Source organism: Brachycentrus maculatus, unplaced genomic scaffold, assembly GCF_059751285.1.
Source record: "Brachycentrus maculatus isolate JH-2025_06_01 unplaced genomic scaffold, ASM5975128v1 h1tg000142l, whole genome shotgun sequence".
Classification (NCBI taxonomy): domain Eukaryota; kingdom Metazoa; phylum Arthropoda; class Insecta; order Trichoptera; family Brachycentridae; genus Brachycentrus; species Brachycentrus maculatus.
In genome coordinates, this window is record NW_028280895.1 from 2072501 (window position 1) to 2080000 (window position 7500).

Genomic DNA, 7500 nt, shown 5'->3' on the forward strand with positions numbered 1-7500 from the left:
AGGTTGCCGAATGCCTCTCGCCGTCTGACATTAATTCGACCCTCTCGATGGCTCGTCGGGAATGGCCCGGATCGAGCTCGCGACGCGGTCAAGCGGCCGCGCGTACCCCACACTGCGCGGGTACTACGAGTGGGAGTTAATATATAATATTATACGAGGAGTTATTAATACATAATATAACACAAGGAAGGGTGAACGGCGGGAGTAGCTATGATCAGCTTAAGGTTGCCAAATGCCTCGCCGTCTGACATTAATTCGACCCTCTCGATGGCTCGTCGGGAATGGCCCGGATCGAGCTCGCGACGCGGTCAAGCGGCCGCGCGTACCCCACACTGCGCGGGTACTACGAGTGGGAGTTAATATATAATATTATACGAGGAGTTATTAATACATAATATAACACAAGGAAGGGTGAACGGCGGGAGTAGCTATGATCAGCTTAAGGTTGCCAAATGCCTCGCCGTCTGACATTAATTCGACCCTCTCGATGGCTCGTCGGACAAGGCCCGGATCGAGCTCTGAACGCGGTCAAGCGACGCCGACGCGCGGCAATCGCGAGTACCCTACGCTGCGCGAGTACTACGAGTCGGAGTGTTTGTTCGTTTAGATAATGTATATATATATATATATATATATATATATATATATATATATATATATATATATATATATATATATATATATATATATATATATATATATATATATATATATATATATAATATTATATAAGGAGGGGTGAACGGCGGGAGTAGCTATGAACGGCTTAATGCCTCGCCGTCTGACATTCGTCGGGGAGTACGAGTGATTGTTTATTCATGTGAGAGATAACAGAGAGTCGGAGTGATGGATTATTTACAATAGATAATATTATTAATTGAATAAATCAATTAATCAATATAAGGTTATTAATGAGAAGGGTGAACGGCGGGAGTAGCTAAGATCGGCCTAAGGTTGCCGAATGCCTCGCCGTCTGACATTAATTCGACCCTCTCGATGGCTCGTCGGGAATGGCCCGGATCGAGCTCGCGACGCGGTCAAGCGGCCGCGCGTACCCCACACTGCGCGGGTACTACGAGTGGGAGTTAATATATAATATTATACGAGGAGTTATTAATACATAATATAACACAAGGAAGGGTGAACGGCGGGAGTAGCTATGATCAGCTTAAGGTTGCCAAATGCCTCGCCGTCTGACATTAATTCGACCCTCTCGATGGCTCGTCGGACAAGGCCCGGATCGAGCTCTGAACGCGGTCAAGCGACGCCGACGCGCGGCAATCGCGAGTACCCTACGCTGCGCGAGTACTACGAGTCGGAGTGTTTGTTCGTTTAGATAATGTATATATATATATATATATATATATATATATATATATATATATATATATATATATATATATATATATATATATATATATATATATATATATATATATATATATATATATATATATATATATATATATATATATATATATATATATATATATAATATTATATAAGGAGGGGTGAACGGCGGGAGTAGCTATGAACGGCTTAATGCCTCGCCGTCTGACATTCGTCGGGGAGTACGAGTGATTGTTTATTCATGTGAGAGATAACAGAGAGTCGGAGTGATGGATTATTTACAATAGATAATATTATTAATTGAATAAATTAATTAATCAATATAAGGTTATTAATGAGAAGGGTGAACCGCGGGAGTAGCTATGATCGGCCTAAGGTTGCCAAATGCCTCGCCGTCTGACATTAATTCGACCCTCTCGATGGCTCGTCGGGAATGGCCCGGATCGAGCTCGTGACGCGGTCAAGCGGCCGCGCGTACCCCACACTGCGCGGGTACTACGAGTGGGAGTTAATATATAATATTATACGAGGAGTTATTAATACATAATATAACACAAGGAAGGGTGAACGGCGGGAGTAGCTATGATCAGCTTAAGGTTGCCAAATGCCTCGCCGTCTGACATTAATTCGACCCTCTCGATGGCTCGTCGGACAAGGCCCGGATCGAGCTCTGAACGCGGTCAAGCGACGCCGACGCGCGGCAATCGCGAATATATATATATATATATTATGATGAAGATGGAGAGGAAGAAGAAGTAGAAGAAAAGTAGTAGAAGAAGAAGAAGAAGAATAATAATAATAATGATAACAAAACTAATAATCATAATAGTTATGATAATACTGATAACAATGATTATAATAATAAGAAGAAGAAGAAGAAGAAGAAGAGGAAGAAGAAGAAGAAGAAGAATAGTTATCATAATAATAGTAGTAATAGTAATAATAATAATAATAATTTCGTAAGATGAAGAAAAAGAAGAAGAAGAAGAACAAGAGCAAGAAGAAGAAGAGGAAGAAGAGGAAGTCGAAGAAGAGGTATAGGACCACGAAGAATAGAAGAAGAAGAAGAAGAAGAAGAAGTAGGAGAAAAGTAGAAGAAGAAGAAGAAGAATAATAATAATAATAATAACAAAACTAATAATCATAATAGTTATGACAATACTGAATAATAAGAGGAAGAAGAAGAAGAAGAAGAAGAAGAAGAAGGAGAAGAAGAAGAAGAAGAGTTATCATAACAATAGTAGTAATAGTTAAAATAATAATAATTTCGTAAGAAGAAGAAAAAGAAGAAGAAGAAGAAGAAGAACAAGAGCAAGAAGAAGAAGAGGAAGAAGAGGAAGTCGAAGAAGAATAGAATAGAATAGAAGAAGAAGACGATTAAGACGAAAAGTAGACGACGAAGAATAGAAGAAGAAGAAGAAGAAGAAGAAGAAGGATGATAATAATAATAATAATAATAATAATAATAATAATAATAATAACAAAACTAATAATCATGATAGTTACGATAATAATGATAACAATGATTATAATGATAAGGAGAAGGAGAAGAAGAAGAAGAGGATGAATACTTTTTAAAAAAATATATATATCTGCGTGTACACGCATCGACGTGTAAAAAATATGTATATATATTCGTAACGTGTATCCGCTATCGAAACGAAAATCGTGTAGAGAGAAGTGAAAAAAATTATGCGCGCCGACCATCTGGACTCGATCACTCGCCGTACCCCGCGCGGGAGTTACGCTAAGCCCGAATCCGCGCACCCGCCTCGGTCTAGTCGCTCTCGGGGCCGGGGCCGGCGAGACCGGGCCGCCGCGGTACTGTATGCGCGTCCGTAGTGGCGCGCTGATTTGCACAGCGTTCGCAAACCGCGGCGGCCCATCTGTCGGTCGCGTCGGCGGTACATTTGCGAAACTCGACGCGGCGTTCGCCTTCTGGCTTCGCCGGCGCCCGTGTCTCATCTCTGGAGTTCCGCGCGAGTAGAACTTGACCAAGAAATGAAAAAGAGTACGGTCGGAGGAGGTAACTCCCCGGCCACACCGTTGCCTCACGGCTCACGGCGTACGCGTTTTACGAATGGGAATTCATAATTTAGGCGACGACGACGCACTCCGTGTGATCGATCCCCGCCTGCTCTCCCCGCTCGGCTCTTCGAGCAAGAGAACCACCGCAGCGGCAAGGCAGAGTAACAACAATACACATGCCCGATAATGAGCAAATTGTTCTTTTATCGACGGAGTGTGAGTGTCACAGAGCGTGGCGCGGCGGGTGACTCCGCCGCGCGCGAACACGCCGTGTCCGAGCAGTGTCTCTCGGTTACGCAGCTAACCCGAAGAACAGCTCCCTGGTTGATCCTGCCAGTAATCATATGCTTGTCTCAAAGACTAAGCCATGCAAGTCTCAGTAAAAGCCGAATTAAGGTGAAACCGCGAATGGCTCAATATATCAGTTTTGGTTCCTTAGATCGTACACGGTTACTTGGATAACTGTGGCAATTCTAGAGCTAATACATGCAAACGAGGTCCTGACCGGCAACGGGAGGGATGCTTTTATTAGATCAAAAACCAATCGGCGGCGGGGTTCGCGCCCCGTCCGTCGCCATTCGAGATGACTCTAGATAACTTTGAGCTGATCGCACGGTCTAGCACCGGCGACGCATCTTTCAAATGTCTGCCTTATCAACTGTCGATGGTAGTTTATGCGACTACCATGGTTGTCACGGGTAACGGGGAATCAGGGTTCGATTCCGGAGAGGGAGCCTGAGAAACGGCTACCACATCCACGGAAGGCAGCAGGCGCGCAAATTACCCACTCCCGGCACGGGGAGGTAGTGACGAAAAATAACGATACGGGACTCGTCCGAGGCCTCGTGATCGGAATGATTACACTTTAAATCCTTTAACGAGGATCCATTGGAGGGCAAGTCTGGTGCCAGCAGCCGCGGTAATTCCAGCTCCAATAGCATATACTAAAGTTGTTGCGGTTAAAAAGCTCGTAGTTGAAATTGTGTCCTGCGGTGTCGGTCTACCGAATGCGGTACGACAGGCACGTCTGCGGGGCTTCTCGCCGGTGCGTCCACCGCCGGTGTGTCGCGGTCGTCCTCACGGTCGGCCGCGCGCCGAGGCGGGCCGTCGCGGCTGTTTACTTTGAACAAATTAGAGTGCTCAAAGCGGGCTAACACTTGCCTGAATATTGTACGCATGGAATAATAGAATAGGACCTCGGTTCTGTTTTGTTGGCTTTCTGATACCAGAGGTAATGATTAATAGGGACAACTGGGGGCATTCGTATTGCGACGTTAGAGGTGAAATTCTTGGATCGTCGCAAGACGGACTAAAGCGAAAGCATTTGCCAAAGGTGTTTTCATTAATCAAGAACGAAAGTTAGAGGTTCGAAGGCGATTAGATACCGCTGTAGTTCTAACCATAAATGATGCCAGCCAGCGATCCGCCGAAGTTTCATAATTTTAACCCGGTGGGCAGCTCCCGGGAAACCAAAGCTTTCGGGCTCCGGGGGGAGTATGGTTGCAAAGCTGAAACTTAAAGGAATTGACGGAAGGGCACCACCAGGAGTGGAGCCTGCGGCTTAATTCGACTCAACACGGGAAAACTCACCAGGCCCGGACACTGGAAGGATTGACGGATTAACAGCTCTTTCTCGATTCGGTGGGTGGTGGTGCATGGCCGCTCTTAGTTGGTGGAGCGATTTGTCAGGTTAATTCCGGTAACGAACGTAACTCTAGCCTATTAAATAGACGTGCAACCGGTATCACGAGGGTCCGCGTGCGCGCGTTCCGCGGCGCTCGCGTCGCGTGCGTGCGTCTCGCGGTCTTCACTACCGGCGTACAATGAAAATCTTCTTAGAGGGACCGGCGGTATATATAGCCGCACGAGATTGAGCAATAGCAGGTCTGTGATGCCCTTAGATGTCCTGGGCCGCACGCGCGCTACACTGAAGGGATCAGCGTGTCCTCCTTGGCCTAACGGCCCGGGTAACCCGATGAAACCCCTTCGTGATAGGGATTGGGGTTTGCAATTCTCCCCCATGAACGAGGAATTCCTAGTAAAAGCGAGTCACCAGCTCGCGTTGATTGCGTCCCTGCCCTTTGTACACACCGCCCGTCGCTACTACCGATGGATGATTTGGTGAGGTCTTCGGACTGGTGCGCGGAAGCTCGTCTCGGGCGTCCGACGCGTCGGAAAGTTTGACCGAATTTGATCATTTAGAGGAAGTAAAAGTCGTAACAAGGTTTCCGTAGGTGAACCTGCGGAAGGATCATTTCCTGTGTAATAATATATTTTGTAATATATATACATACTTGTATGTAAAATACACGAATCACGATGCGCGGCCGAGAGCCCGACATCGCTGCGGCGGAGATCGCCCTAGGGCGCCGCCGCGAACCGCGGACCCGCCGGCGTCGCGGGACGGCTCTCTCGATCCTGACGGGTCGGGGGACCGCGCCCGCGTCCGGTCGCGATTTAGTGATGCGCGTGTGCGTGTGCGCGCGCGCATCACCATTAAGGTTGCTATTTTTTGTTGTTTTGATCTTCTAAGGTCAGTTTGCGCTCGCGCGAACACCCAAAACGCGACGGATAAACAAGTGAACGAATGACAATTTTAAAATTGTACAATTATTACCCTGAACGGCGGATCACTCGGCTCGTGGGTCGATGAAGAACGCAGCTAAATGCGCGTCAGAGTGTGAACTGCAGGACACATGAGCATCGACATTTCGAACGCACATTGCGGTCCGAGCAAGACGTAGTTTGTCCACGGACCACTCCTGTTTGAGGGTCGCGCACGCAATGCGACCAGACTTCGCCGCGGAGTCTCTCACCCTCGTCCGCGAGGGGGGGGGGCCCCGGCGAGCGCGCTGCCGGCGTCGCCCGCGCCGCCCGACCCGCTCCGGCGGTCGGCGCGCGCGCGGGCGTCCGGTCAAATGTGTGACGAATTTCGAGCGCGCGGCCGGGACGCTAACGCGTGTCCGGGGGCTAGCGACGACGCTGTGAAACCGCGATCGATCCTTTTGCGATCTTCGCGGGGCGATCCTCGCGCCCTCGACGCGGTCCCGCCGCCGCGCGCCTCTGTCTGTCTGTATTATTTATATATAATATAAAAATTATCTTTCTGTCGTCGACCTCAAATCAGGAGAGATCACCCGCCGAACTTAAGCATATCAGTAAGCGGAGGAAAAGAAACTAACGAGGATTCCCCGAGTAGCGGCGAGCGAAACGGGAAGAGCCCAGCGCTGAATCCTGCGGCCCAGGCGGGCCGCCGGGAAATGTAGCGTTAGGGAGGAGAGTAATATATACACGCGCGGTCATTAGTCACGGCTGCCTGTCCAAGTTCATCTTGAACGGGGCCCGCTTACCCGCAGAGGGTGCCAGGCCCGTAGCGACGGTAGCCGGCCGCGACGGTCTCTCTCCCCAGAGTCGGGTTGCTTGAGAGTGCAGCCCTAAGTGGGTGGTAAACTCCATCTAAGGCTAAATACTACCACGAGACCGATAGCGAACAAGTACCGTGAGGGAAAGTTGAAAAGAACTTTGAAGAGAGAGTTAAAGAGTACGTGAAACCGTTCAGGGGTAAACCTGTGGAACTCAAACGAGCGAACGGGGAGATTCATCGCGTCTTCCGTCGGGGCCCGCGTCTCGGTGCACACCTTCGCCCTCGGCACTCGTGTCGGGGCGGCGGGTGTCCGGGTGCGCAGCCGGGCCCCCGGAGCGCGTGCACTTCTCCCTCAGTATAACACCGCGACCCGTCGCGCCCCGGTCGAATGCGCCGTGCGGTTGTCCCGTCTCGCTATGCGGGGCGGAGCCGCGGCGTCCACGGCCGGGGCCGGTCGAACATTTGACGAGCGACGGTAGAGAACGAGGATCGCGTCCGCCCCACCTGTGAGGGCGTCCGTCGCGTCACAGCCGCTTCCTTATCGCGGCCCCCGGCGTCTAGTGCGTCGCGGGCGTCGCTTTTCGGTTGCCGGCGGTTAGTGGCGCGCTCTCGGACGGGACGCGTCCCGGTCGGCGGTGGTTTTGTTTTGGGCACTCACAGGACCCGTCTTGAAACACGGACCAAGGAGTCTAGCATGTGCGCGAGTCATTGGGAACGCTGATAAACCCAGAGGCGAAATGAAAGTGAAAGGTCGGCCT

The 7500-nt window shown here is 49.6% G+C and overlaps 1 non-coding gene and 2 pseudogenes across 1 annotated transcript; all 3 read left to right on the top strand.

Moving 5' to 3' along the window:
• The first annotated feature begins 3695 nt into the window (after window positions 1–3695).
• LOC148309022 (small subunit ribosomal RNA) lies at window positions 3696–5635 on the top strand. The gene has a single exon (XR_015837609.1). It is a non-coding gene; the product is annotated as a small subunit ribosomal RNA (ribosomal RNA).
• Window positions 5636–5992: 357 nt separating this feature from the next.
• On the top strand, window positions 5993–6154 carry LOC148309023 (5.8S ribosomal RNA; annotated as a pseudogene).
• A 337-nt stretch (window positions 6155–6491) lies between these two features.
• The window catches only part of LOC148309024 (large subunit ribosomal RNA), a 4078-nt pseudogene continuing 3069 nt past the window's right edge, over window positions 6492–7500 (top strand).